Source organism: Lynx canadensis, chromosome D1 (genome assembly GCF_007474595.2).
Source record: "Lynx canadensis isolate LIC74 chromosome D1, mLynCan4.pri.v2, whole genome shotgun sequence".
NCBI classification, from domain to species: Eukaryota; Metazoa; Chordata; class Mammalia; order Carnivora; family Felidae; genus Lynx; species Lynx canadensis.
This window is the reverse complement of record NC_044312.2, coordinates 70,696,007-70,709,711: the sequence shown is the minus strand read 5'-3', so window position 1 is coordinate 70,709,711 and position 13,705 is coordinate 70,696,007. Positions and strand designations below refer to the sequence as shown.

Genomic DNA, 13,705 nt, shown 5'->3' with positions numbered 1-13,705 from the left:
GACCACAGCAGGGAAGCTTGTCCTGGGAGACTGGGTGAGAGTCCCATTGGTTAGGCACAGGAATACTGCCGTGGAACAAGGGGTTTGCTTCTAAGGGCACCTACCTGAACAGATGCCATTTCATCCCTGGGCACTGTAGTGTTAAAAGAGTGAACGTCCAAAAATAGGATTTATTACGATAGTGATTCATTCATTCAACAAATATTTCTCTAGGGTTTATGTGCATGGCCTTAAGGAGTTTGCAGAGACAGGGTTTTCCTGTTCTAAAGTAGAGTGTTAGTCCTGACTGAAGGGGAAAAACATGAAAATGATTTTGCTCTTCCTGCTGTCTCTAAAAATGGACTGATTCTCCTTTATGTATTTATTTGTTTACTTTTGAGAGAGAGAGGGCGCAAGCGAGGGGAGGGGGGAGAGAAGCGGGGCTCGTGGTCTCCCTACACAGGGCTCGAACTCACGAACTGTGAGCTCATGACCTGAGCCAAACTCAGATAGATGCTTAACGACTGAGCCTCCCAGGCGCTCTGGCCTGATTCTCTTTTAGAAGTGTAGTTGATGATTGCTCTCTTCATACATTTGAAAGCTTGGGTATGATTTGTTTTGTGAAGGAAGGTCAAAAGGAAAAACTGGTAAGTTCTCTCACCTCTGAGTTTCCTGTTGATAAAATGACGTTTCTTAGAACTAAAGAAATGTCCGGCGCATTTTGTTTCCCAAATAATTTAGTGAAATGTCAATATGAATTTATTCATGTTGGCTCTAAAATATTTTATTAATAAAGATATACTGCATCTTTACAGGTCTGTCTTGCATTTTGTAAATAAATTTGTTCCTGGCAAGATGTATGAATAATTTTTGAATTGTATTTCCCCACTGATGTAGAGGATCACAAGCTGTGGCACTGCTCAAGTGACACCTGCACCCCAGAACTGTGAAGGTAGCAGTGTCAGTTGGTAGTGCATCCACATCTCTGCTTCCATGGTACTTTTTGCTAAACTCACCCTAGCATTATCACTCAGAAACTGTAATATCTTATCCATTCCGAGACATTAATAAACTTTTTAAAATGTTTCTTTATTTTTGAGAGAGAGCCAGAGTGAGGGAGCACAAGTGTGTGAGTGGGGGAGGGACAGAGAGAGAGGGAGAGAGAATCCCAAGCAGGCTCAGCACTATCAGCACAGAGCCCGGCGTGGGGTTCGATCTATCAACCGTGAGATCATGATCTGAGCCAAGATCTAGAATCGGACGTGTAACTGACTCACCCATCCAGGCACCCTGAGACATTAAAAAATTCGTATTTTAATGTCTTTGTAGATAGGATGCATCTTCCAATTGATGGCATCCTAGAGTCAACAAAAGATGGGATTTGTTTTCTTGCCTCTGGTTTGACCATGAGGATGTACCCGGAGGGCAAGAACTGTTACTCAATTTATTTTTGTTATCTCCAATGTCTGACTTGCATTTAGACGCCCACTTTTGCTGAATTGCAGTGTAGCAGTTTTTAGGGTCATCTCACTTAAGTGTTGATTGAAATGAGAGTTTCTTCAGAACACTTCTGCAGGAGGAGGCAAATATTTAAGAGGAGGGCCTGGTAAATGTTAATAAGTAGTTCATGATGACTTCTACTTTCCCCTCTTGCATCCATTCTGTCTTTCTCCTGTGGTTGATTGTCTTGCTTCATACTGACGCCTACCTCAGTGACAAAGTATTAGTACACTTTACCTGAATTTGTTGCTTTTAGCAGATTCCAGTGAAGTGAAAGACTAAGAATGTTATGTTTTTATTTATGATATAGTATTATCTTGTGAGTATCCTTTGAATATTGCACTGTGCCAAAGTCACTTCTCATTATGTAAATGAGGAAATGGGGAGTCCTTGTGTTTAGGGACATAATGTTTATTTTAGTCCATGGTGAAGAACGACCAAACTTCTGCACGTAAGTTTCTGCTTTAGAAGAATCTCTTCTGAACTATTTTTTGTTACTTTTATTGGTTTGAGATTATCATATTTATAAGTAGCTCTGTGATTATGAGACTTGGGGCTTTCACACCCTTATCACTGTAAATCATCTGATTTGCTTGAAAGGTAGTGTAGGTCTAGCCTCCCTTTATCTTGCCCCTGAGTACCTTAATTATCAGTCTTGCAAAATCTAGATGTAATCTTAGTGCTAGAAGAAACTGCTTAGTGGCCCTAGTTTTCCATAGCTTTTATATGTAGGTGATTAGAAAACTGAGACCTTAATTACTATTTTTCTGGAAATGATTTTCATGTAAATTTTTTAAAAATAGACTTTATTTGAGAAAAGTTTTAGGGGTGCGTGGATTTAAACGCCTGTCTCTTGATTTTGGCTCAGGTCATAATCTCAGGGTTTGTGAGTTTGAGCCCCACTTGGGGCTCTGCGCTGACAATGTGGAGCCTGCCTGGGATTCTCTCTCTCTCTGCGCCTCTCTCTCCCCCTCTCTTTCTGCCCCTCCCCTGCTCGCTCTCTCAAAAAAATAAAAAATTTTAAAAAAAGTTTTGGTTTACAGAAAAATTGAGAAGATAAAACAAAAGTTTCTATATACCCAGCACCCGGTTTCTCTATTATTAACCTCTTAAATTATATGGTATGTTTTTTAATAACTAATGAACCAATATTGATACTTTATTATTAACCGAAGTTAATACTTTATTCAGGTTTCCATAGTTCTTACCTAATAATCTGTTTTCTGTTCTGTGGTCCCATCAGGATACTGCATTACATTTCATTGTCATGTTTCCTTAGATTCCTCTTGGCTGACTTCCTTTCTTTTTGGTGACCTTGACCATTTTGAAGAGAACTTAGCAAGTATTTTTGTAGAATGCCCCTCTATTGGAATTTGTCTGATGTTTTTCTTATGACCAGACTGGGGTTTTGGGTTTTGGGGAGGAAGACACAGGTGGAAAGTGCCATGCTTATCACATCACATCAAGGGTGTGCACTGTCAACACGATTCTTGACTCTTGATGTTGACCATAGTTGTCTGGCTGAGGATAGTGTGTGTGTGGTTTCTCTGCTCTAAAGCTACTAGTCTCCTTCCCCCTGTGTTCCACGTTCTTCGGAAGGAAGTCATTGTGTGTAGCCCACACTGAAGGAGTGGGGAGGCTGTGTAATTTTGAACAAACATATTTAGATGGCAGAACAGATTGAAAATGTACCTGGAGTTAGTGAAATTTTTGTTTTCAACAAAACCATTACTGTTTAACCTGCATTCAGAGATTTGGTTTGGCAACAGTTTTCTTTCTCAGTGTTTCAACCTGCACAATTGCGTGGCAGCTACTAGCTGTTCCTCTTTACCTACCTTTTGTGCCATCTATCTATCTGATAATTATTTTTGAGAAAATAAAATGAAAGTGAAATGTGGGAGATCATTAGTCAAACTCTTGAATAAAACTTGTTAATATTTTGATCTTCATCGGCTGCTTTTCACCACTTAAAAATATTATTTCTAAAATCAAGTGCTTGGTTGATATGTAAATTATGATTAGAGACCAGAACAGTTTAGGACCCAAAATGATCAAGGGAAAGCACCTTGTCGGAAACCCCCATGACAATAGCCTCTCCTTGTAGTTCCCATTTGTGTGTTTCAATTATAAGGCTTATGTTAAAATTAGATCAGAATTTCCATTGTAGACCCTCAATTTCATAGTTGTGTAACTGCCATATTAACTTGATTGTAAACAAAGGCCTGTAATGATGGGCCTTACTTGAGCAATTAAGGGGAGAAATTGTGAGGACAGGATTTGATTCTGAAGGTGAGTTTAACATTTTTTCTTACGATTTTCCAAATTTCACAATGAATGAGGCTGTATTGTTTTATAATTAAACAACAACTAAAAATAATACAATTAGTTATGAATTCTTGACTTTATCATATTTTTTTGACTACTTTCCCCAAAGTTAGAACCATTTAAATCCATTTACTTTCTTTCACTTTTTGTGTTTTTGTTGACCAACTGAATCTTTCTAGTCCAGAGAACGAAAACTTACTTCATGTGTCTATGTATATCTTTTTGCAGTAGATTGTAACGCTGCTACTATGAAGGCAGCTCAGTTTTTCAGTTCTACTAGCTTGTGAATAGAAAACTATTCTGTTTTTTCACTCACTTTTCTTGGGCTTGTAAAATGCACACAAAAAAATTATTAGGGAGAAGGAAGGAGTTCATATTTTATAGATGAGTGTATTAGTTTCCTAGGTCTGCTATAACAAATTAGCACAAGTTTGGTAGCTTTAGACAATAGAAATGTATTCGCTCATGGTTTGGGGGACCAAAACCTTGAAGTCAAGTTGTCGGCAGAGTTAGTTTTCCTCTGGAGGCTCTGAGTGATAATCCCGTTCCATGCCTCTCTCCCAGCTTGCAGTGATTCTTGGCAGCCCTTGTTGTACTTGGCTTGTGTGGACACATTACTCCAGTCTCTGTCTCTGCCTTCACGTGGCCTTCCGTTCTGGGTCTTGTCTGTTTGTGTCTCAGATCTTCTACTCTTTTCTCTTATAAAGATGCAAGGATTTGATTTAAATCCAGGATGATTGCATCTGTACATCCTTAACTTAATTGTATCTGCAAAGACCCTATTTCTAAATAAGGTCCCATTCATAGGTACTGGGGTGTTAGGAGTTCGTCTTTTTTTGAGTGCCACAGTTCAGCCCACTACAGTGAGTAAACCTTTTCTTGAATCTGCAAGTAAGCACTGTAAAAGTACTTTTACTAAACAGAGTAATAGTTTTAGTAGCTGACTTAAGTACATACAAATGTGATTCAGAATTTAGTTGCGTATTTATTTTCTCTTCGTGTGGTTTGCGATTGATGTGGCATTCTTGTACTGTGAAATTAGGCTGTGCACATATAGACAAGCTGTAATTTGGGACGTTTAAATGGTGTGAGTAAAGTCTTAAATTCTGTGGACACATGCCATTTAGCTCTTGACTTTTTAAATCTACATATTTGGGTATTTTTGTAAGACGAATGTATGGTTCCTTTTGATAGGAACCATGTTTGTCTCCACTTAAAAGAGTTTAAATTTATCCAGTGATCTAGTCTGATTTAAATTTGTGTGCCGCAAGGAGGGATTTCATAGAAGCCAAGAATTGCTGGGTGGATAAATGAGGTTAAATAATCAGAAGTAAGAAGGGTAGTCCTTGGTGTGAATAGACAGAACCACTTTCTGAGAAGTGCTGGCCCAGCCTCCTGGCTTGTGGTTTGGAGGAAACCTCTGGTGAGAACATTCTCTCCTTCTCTCCCACTTTGAAATGGAAGCCATGAGAAATTTAGTTCTTATTGTTATTAGGAGAAGAGGTTCAATAAGGCCTTTTTTTTTTTTTTTTTTTTTTTTAAGTTCACCTGTGCTATAGACCCATGGCTATAGTATTTGGTAATGTCATTTTTAAAAACAAGCCCCATCCCCCATCCATTCTCGATCCGCATAGGTCTGTTCTGTTTTGTAGCACTTGTTTCAAAAATTGTCATCTTTATTCTGCTTGCTTATGTATTGTCACCCTTACTAAGATGTGAGCTCCACAAGCACCAGGGCCGTATCAGTTTCATTCTCTCTCAGGACTGTACCCCAGCTCCTGAGTAGTAAGTACTTATCAAATATTTGTTGAATGAATGACCTTGATATACCGTGGATACTTTTGAAATCCATACATAGAGACTTATCTCATTCTTTCAGTGGCACTTTACTATTCTATAATGGATCTACCATAATTCATTTAACATTTCCTGTTAATGGACTTTTAGGTTGTTAATAGTTTTTCACAATAACAAAGCTCATTGAACATTTTGCCTGGGTGTATATATATCTTTGGTAGTTCACAATGTTAGTATCCTTCATTTGTACCTATGTTTCTATAAAATAATTAAGCACATTTAAAAATGTATTATTTAAGGGCATCTGGGTGGCTCTGTCAATTAAGTGTCCGACTCTTGATTTCGGCTCAGGTCATGATCTCCTGGTTCGTGAGATTGAGCCCCGTGTCAGGCTCTGGGCTGACAGCATGGAGTCTGCTTGAGATTCTCTCTCTCCTCTCTCTCTGCCCCTCCCTGCTCCCACGTGTGTGCGCTCTCCCTCTCACTCTCTCAAAATAAATAAATAAACTTAAATTATTTCAGTAATACATTTTTTAAGTATAATTGACCAACATTTTTCTAAATATGTATAAAGTGCTCCCCCCCCCTTTGAATCAATAGAAATCTTTTGTCACAACATCTTAAAGGGCATCATAAGCACCATGTACCTACACACTGCTTTGATTACGTCTGTGGGATGGTTCTTGGCTAATCCCTATGGATTAGAAGTATCAGAAGACTTCTGTCAGTTGCATAGCAAGAGTGGGAAAGGAAGGCAACAGCCAGTATAGAGTAAGATTAGAGCATCAAACTCAGCAGTGGTTTTCATTTTATTTAGAATAAAACCCAAAGTCGTTACCATGGCCTACAGGCTCTGACTGCCTCCATTCATGTACTGTTCTCCCTGTCGTTGCTTGTCATAGCCACGCTGCCCTCCTTGCTGCTGCTCAGCCATGTCACCCATACTCTCACATCACTACCTTTAATGTGATGTTCTCTCTGCCTGCAGTGATCTTCCTCCACATAGCAGCGTGGCTGATTCTCTCCACTGACCTTGGATTTTGTCCTCAAATGTCACATTGCCGGCAAAGTCCTCCCTGGCCCTCAATATCACATTCTCCTTGCTAGCTTCTGCTGCTGTCAGCCCCTTTATTTTCCTTTAGAGGTCATATGACCTTTGCTATATTATAAATATTTATATGTTGACGGTCAGCCTTCCACAGAACTGCCACAGCCCCATGAGACCTGGATTCCGTCCTCAGCTCCTTAGACATTGTAGGTGCTCTGTTAGCATTTGTTAAGAGTAGAGCGTGGGCTGTGAAAATCACCAGCCACCTTTACCTCTAGTTGTGCTCCTACAGATCATTCATTCTCTGTTCTAGAAGAGATGAGAAATTAAGATGGGTTTTAGGATATTTGTATGTGGCAGTGGATTGAAGGGAAAGGAAATGAAAAGGGAAGTAACAGGCCAGGCTCTGGGCAGCAAAAGGAGTTGGTTAGTTACCTGCTTTGTGGGGCAGTCTTTCCTTTCTAAGTTTGGAAAGGAAGAGAACCATTTTTTAAGTGCTTGCTTTTTTTTTTTTTTTTAATTTTTTTCAACGCTTTTTATTTATTTTTGGGACAGAGAGAGACAGAGCATGAACGGGGGAGGGGCAGAGAGAGAGGGAGACACAGAATCGGAAACAGGCTCCAGGCTCTGAGCCATCAGCCCAGAGCCTGACGCGGGGCTCGAACTCACAGACCGCGAGATCGTGACCTGGCTGAAGTCGGACGCTTAACCGACTGCGCCACCCAGGCGCCCCTTAAGTGCTTGCTTTGAGCTAAGCAGTGTACAGGGTATTTGACCGTGCCATTTAATCTCCACAGTAGCCCTTTCAAGTGAGAATCATTATGGTCATCTGATAGGTCAGGAAATTGAGATTTAAGATTTATTAAAGAGATTTAAATTTTTTTTTTAACGTTTATTTATTTTTGAGACAGAGAGACACAGCATGAACGGGGGAGGGGCAGAGAGAGAGGAAGCAGGCTCCAGGCTCTGAGCCATCAGCCCAGAGCCCGACGCGGGGCTCGAACCCGCGGACCGCGAGATCGTGACCTGAGCTGAAGTCGGACACTTAACCAACTGAGCCACCCAGGCGCCCCTAAAGAGATTTAAATAACCTTCCCAAGATCTCATACCAGTCAAATGGGATATCCAGGCCTGACAGACTCCAAAATCCACATTCAGTCCTACACTTAGTTTATAATACCTGAAGGGGGATTCTGTGTATATTAATAATTTACATTTTACATAGTGGCATAAAAATATTAGTAAATTTTTATGCATCTTATTTGACTCCTTGTAACAAACTTTTGAAAGTAGCTATAACTTCAACTTCCCAGGTAATAGTATTTTGTGTTAGTGATGTGCTTTGCTGCAAATTCTACAGCTAGAAAGTAGTGGGAGCTACGGCTGTAAGCAAACCTTCCTGGCTTAAAATCTGATATTCTTTCTATTTTATCATACACATAAAAACAAAGGAATTCTTTATATCATATACAAATTACATTTGACACAGTGTAGGGGCTAAACATGCCATACTAAAATTAGCTGGAGTCTTTTAAAAGATCATACAAAGCAAACTCCTCATTCACACTGAAAGTCAAGACAGAGGTTGACTCCTCCAGGAACACTTCTCTAGTTGTAGAGCTGGGACTATAATCAGGTGTCTTCACACGCTCATGCTCTGCTTTTATTGTTAAAGAGTTTGTGTTTAATATGTCTAGGTCTTTCCCCTTGATTCCCTCTTTCATTCACATGTTTTGGATTTCAAAGCCTCCAGTAAATTTTCCCTCCCATCCGGTGTCTCCCAGCAACCAGGTTGGGTTCTTCCCACAGGTAATGGTATTTGTGTATCTTTCTTGTGTATCTTTCCAGAGATATTTTATGCACCATAAAGCAAATAGGTAAACTATTTAACAACATATCTTGGAGATTACTCCACATTATTAGTACATGAAGTCATTCTTTTTTTAATGGCTGCATTCATATTGAGTGAGTGTTTTATAATTTAAGCAGTCATTTACTGAAGAACATTTAAGTTGCTTCCATTCTTTTAGATTAAAAAAAATTCAATAATGAATAATCTTGTACATGTTGTTTCCTATGAACAGATGTATTGGTAAGATACATTTCCAGAAGTGAAATTGCTAGATCAAAAAGTGTGTGTGTGTATGTATAATGTTTTATGTTGCCATCCTTAGACCTTTATTCTTAATGTAGAAATGGAGTGTTTTCGGGGCGCCTGGGTGGCGCAGTCGGTTAAGCGTCCGACTTCAGCCAGGTCACGATCTCACGGTCCGTGAGTTCGAGCCCCATGTCAGGCTCTGGGCTGATGGCTCAGAGCCTGGAGCCTGTTTCCGATTCTGTGTCTCCCTCTCTCTCTGCCCCTCCCCCGTTCATGCTCTGTCTCTCTCTGTCCCAAAAATAAAATAAAAAACGTTGAAAAAAAAAATTAAAAAAAAGAAATGGAGTGTTTTCATTTTGAATGAAACTTTTAATTTTTTTTCTATTTGGCAATAGCAGTTTATAATTTTAAAGGTAAGTTATTTTAAGAGTAACAAGATTTCTTTTTTAAACTGGTGCATGTTGCATGCTTTGATGTTAACGTGGCAGATTAAAGAAAGTGTAATGGAAGTGGTGTTGCTTTGGAGTCAGACCTGAATTTGGATCTCAGTTCTACCAACCTACTGACTTTGTGACCTCTGATAGGTCATTTAGCTGCTGAACCTCAATGATCTCATCGGGAACAATACCAGCCTTACAGAGTTGTTGTGTAGAACTACTGTATTTCATTGATTCTAAGAGACATTTCCCCCTGCATTCTGGTGTCTCTGACATTGAGAGGCTTCATAATCAAAGACATGCCATAGTTGATGTTTTTTTATTCTTTCTTGGCACATAAATTAATGTTGGTCTTAAATTTGATGGCATATTAGAATTGATGAAGTAGGGTAGTAATTCACAAACTGGCACAAGTGAACTGTGCTAGGGTATGGTATAGGCAGAGCAAGTTCAGTGTGATGGGGAAAGTTCAGGGTTGAGGTGGACTGGATGGGTGTTAGGGGAGAAGGAATGTATAGCAATGGAAGTTTTGTTCTAGGTAGCAGTTACCACAAGCAGATGCACCGCATAGTAGAAGGATAGTGCAGTTGGTTGATGGAGCACAAGGGCAGATATAACCCACAAATCTGGGTATATGGAAATTGGAATTATGGCAGATTGTTGGTTGGTAACAGGACTTTGGTCCGGGATTGAGATTTAGGAACTATGTACTAATTTAAGGTAGGAAGACTTTAAAATAACGGGACTATAGGAAAAAATTTTGCAAATGATAGATCTTGTGAGGTATTTGTATCCAGAATATATAAGGAACTCTTACAGCGAACAGTAAAAAGGCAACCCAGTTTAAAAGTGGGCAAAGATTTGAGCAGACATTTGTCCAAAGAAGGTACACAAATGGACAATAAACATGTGAAAAGATACTCAATATCCTATTAGGGGAAATGCCAATGAAAACTGTAAGGAGGGGCACCTGGCTGACTCAGTCATTAGAGCACGTGACTCTTGATCTTGCAGTTGTAAGTTTGAGCCTCATGTTGGGTGTAGAGATTACTTAAAAAAAAAAAAACTGTAAGGAGATATTACTGTACATCCACTAGGATGGCTAGAATTAAAAAGACACGTACATGTTCAGCAATAAGTATTGGTGAGGATACTGAGAAATTAGAACCCTCAAACACTGTTGATGGGAATGTAAAATGGCATAGCTACTTGGAAAACAAATGGCAGTTCTTCAAAAAGTAGATGTTACAGTATCTTCAAAACATAGAGTTACAGTATGACCCAGCAATCCCAGCATTAGATACGAACCCAAGAAAAGTGAAAGCATATGTTCACCCAGAAGACTATACATGAATGTTCATGGCAGCATCATTCATAATAGCCAAAATACAAAAACAACTCAAATGTCCATTACCTGATATGATATATCCATGTGATGGCATATCACTGAGAAAGGAATGAGAAACAAAGTACTGATACATGCTGCAACATGGATGAACGTTAAAAATGTATGCTAATAAGTAAAAGAAGCCAGACCCAAAAGACCACATGATGTATGACTGGATTTACATGAAATGTCCCGATGGGTGGTTTAGTGGTCCTAGGAGTGGGAGGGGATGGGACAAGGGGAAAAGACTGCTAAGGGGTATAGGATTCCTTTTGGGGCTAGTGAAAATGTTCTGGAATTAGACAGTGATGATGGTTGCACAGCCTTGTGAATTACTAAAAACTGTTGAACAACATACTTTAAATGGGTGAATTTTATGGTATGTGAATTATATTCCAATAAAGCTCTTAAAAAGAGGCCCTAGTTCTAGGAATGGCCTGGATTACTTAGCAGATTACCAGTAGAAGAAAAGAGTTAAGTGTAGCAGCAGCCAATTATAACAGTTGGAACCCTGTGTTGATTGGGAAAGTCTGAGAAGAGGGTGGAGAGATGGTGATGTCGGGGTTGGGAATGAAACAGAAGCAGTTATCAGCATTGTTACTGTCCTGCTAAGGTCAGGCAAGTAAGAGCCAATAGTGCTGAGACTCTGAATGTGGATCTTGTAATGGTTGAAAATGCTTCCTGCCTAAAGTCAGTATTGGCTCTGAGGTCTGTGTGAGGTTCCCCCCCCTCCCCACCGCCACGGAGGACTCTGATATGGACAGGAAGGATACAGAGATGGGACCCAGGTGAGGCCTGAACAGTTGCATGCCCCAGAGTTCAGGGGCTGTCTTGTTCATCTAAAATGTCCCACAGAGGCCAGTTGTTTAGGCAGCTCCAGTCCACATGAGGGTAGAGATAAGGAAGACTAACCTAACTAAGGTAATAGCTATCAGAATAGGAAGGATGGGGTGGATAGGGACATTCCCTAGGAGATGAGATTCATTAAAGCAAGAACTGAAAGACACCATAAAGACTTGGTGTGCAAAAGGGAACATCATGGGATTTACTCAAACTTCCCATGGGGATAATATGAGCTATTTATTAATGTCCACATATCATACATATTTAGGCTTACGGCCCTCTGTTTATCACTTCTATCTGTGCCAGTTGTCATTGTACTTTAAAAAAATTGTTAATTCTTATCCTTAGGACTTCATTTAGGCTTTATATGTTATCTTTTGAAATGAGACTGCAATTATTGCAGGATGAGAGCAAATGAATAACTATTAAGTTCAAACAAGGGAAATAAACTCTATCATGCTGTAGGTAGAGGCCTCTGGCTTTCAGTTGCTCATTGGTTTCTAAATATTATGGCAGCTCTGAAGGATGGATATGTAGTTGTGTAGGCAGTACCTGAGTTAAGCTTGTCTTACCTACTAGTAATCTGTATATATGAATACTGGTTATAGCCTTGGCAGCCTCCCCACCCCCTTATCAAAATCACTCCCCTGGTACTGTGAACCAAAAATTTTTAGTTCACACGCAGTTCCTTAGTTTTACAAGTTGATAGGGTTTGTGGAGGGAAGGGAAAGAAGGAAAGAGGAAATCCTTTCTCTTTCCTTTTAAAGCCTGTGGGTTCAGGAGGATTAAAAGAATTGAGGAGTAAGGTAACGCTCCCTTTGGTGAGCTGACATCATGAAATGGTGGTTTACACCCTGAATAATTTTCCTTTCACAGAGTCTGAAGCTTTTCTTTCTCTTTTTGACCTGTGCCAAAAGTGTTACTAAAGATTCATTTTGGTTTAGAATTTTGCTTTTTAAATTTTTTTTTTAATGTTTATTCATTTTTGAGACAGAGAGAGACAGCATGAATAGGGGAAGGTCAGAGAGAGAGGGAGACACAGAATCTGAAACAGGCTCCAGGCTCTGAGCTGTCAGCACAGAGTCTGACGCGGGGCCTGAACTCATGGACCGCGAGATCATGACCTGAGCCGAAGTCGGACGCCCAACCGACTGAGCCACCCAGGTGCCCCAGAATTTTGCTTTTTAAAAGAGCAAGCATCACTTGAAGGGGTGAGCTAGGGGTGAACTCCTACCGCAGCGTGCTCTAATTTGGACTGATGATTTTCCACCTAGTGCCTCTGGGTGAGATCTAGCTTTCCTGAGGGATTGTTAGTTTTGATTTGAGAGCAGAGAATGGAAGGAATGGTGGGGAGAGTAATAAGTGGTTTTCTACTTAGAACATTTTCAGAGGGAAGCTGAAGCTAGGGTAAGAGTGGGGTAATGGGAAGTTGGGGCAGGATGATGCGGCTGGGTTGTCCAAGGGGTGCCCCAAAGATAAACTTTTCCTCATTGGTGCAGCTTCTACCTGGCTGTCTGCCCTGGGAAAGGAAAGGAAGGGAAATTCCCTTCCCATCTCTTCTTGGGCCAAATGCCTCTGCTTCAGAGGTTAGAATAGAATTCAGGGTTAATACTGGCTTGGGACCATATTTCAATGGTAGCTCTTGTGGTCTGGCCTTATGGACCTAAACACAGATGAGAACAATTTTTCCCTGGGGAAATGAGCACCAACTGACTTAGAAACAAACATTTGAAATAGAACCAGTTTGTAAGTTGACTTTTGTACTGTACTTTTTCTCATTCCATACCAGGCCCATCGGTTTGCAACCGAATACTTCACTTGAGGTGTGAGTATCATCCTTGAGATGGCACAGAAGTCACATGAAAGGCACAGGGTGGCTATAGACAGTCTGACACAATTAGCAACATTGACTGAAGGCCTGAGTTTGTTAAGAAGAAACTAAAAGGATTACTGGACTTAGGGTATTCTTTATTCTGCATTAGAGTCCTGGAAGATCCATTATGGGGATCTCCGTAATTATACATGTTAGGTTAAATGAAATACTAATTGCAGTCAGGAAAAAATATGTCCTTGAGTAAAGGAATATCAACTATATTGGAAACATTTGACATAACAATAAGAGAGGGTGTTGCAGGGAACAAAGGTTCTCTGTGACTTGACAGCTGCTGTTAAAAAGTGACACCAGGAAGAGCCTGACTCTGGCCCCAGCTGCCTGAAGTTGTTGCAGCCTTCTCTAGTGTTACCAGAGGGATTTACACTGCTCTTGTCTTAGCAAACAGAGGCACTGATAG

General features: G+C 40.2%; 1 protein-coding gene across 3 annotated transcripts in view; it reads left to right on the top strand.

The window, feature by feature from the left end:
* RRAS2 (RAS related 2) overlaps positions 1 to 13,705 on the top strand; it is a 76,073-nt gene that overhangs the window by 38,314 nt on the left and 24,054 nt on the right. The window contains exon 1 of one of the 3 annotated variants that reach the window (XM_030331305.2): positions 1,886 to 1,930. The exons of 1 other annotated variant lie outside the window; for it this stretch is intronic. The gene's annotated coding sequence lies outside the window, so the exon portion shown is untranslated. Of the gene's footprint in view, positions 1 to 1,885; positions 1,931 to 3,749; positions 3,769 to 13,705 lie in introns of those variants that run through there. One more of the 3 variants, XM_030331306.1, reaches the window with a different exon arrangement.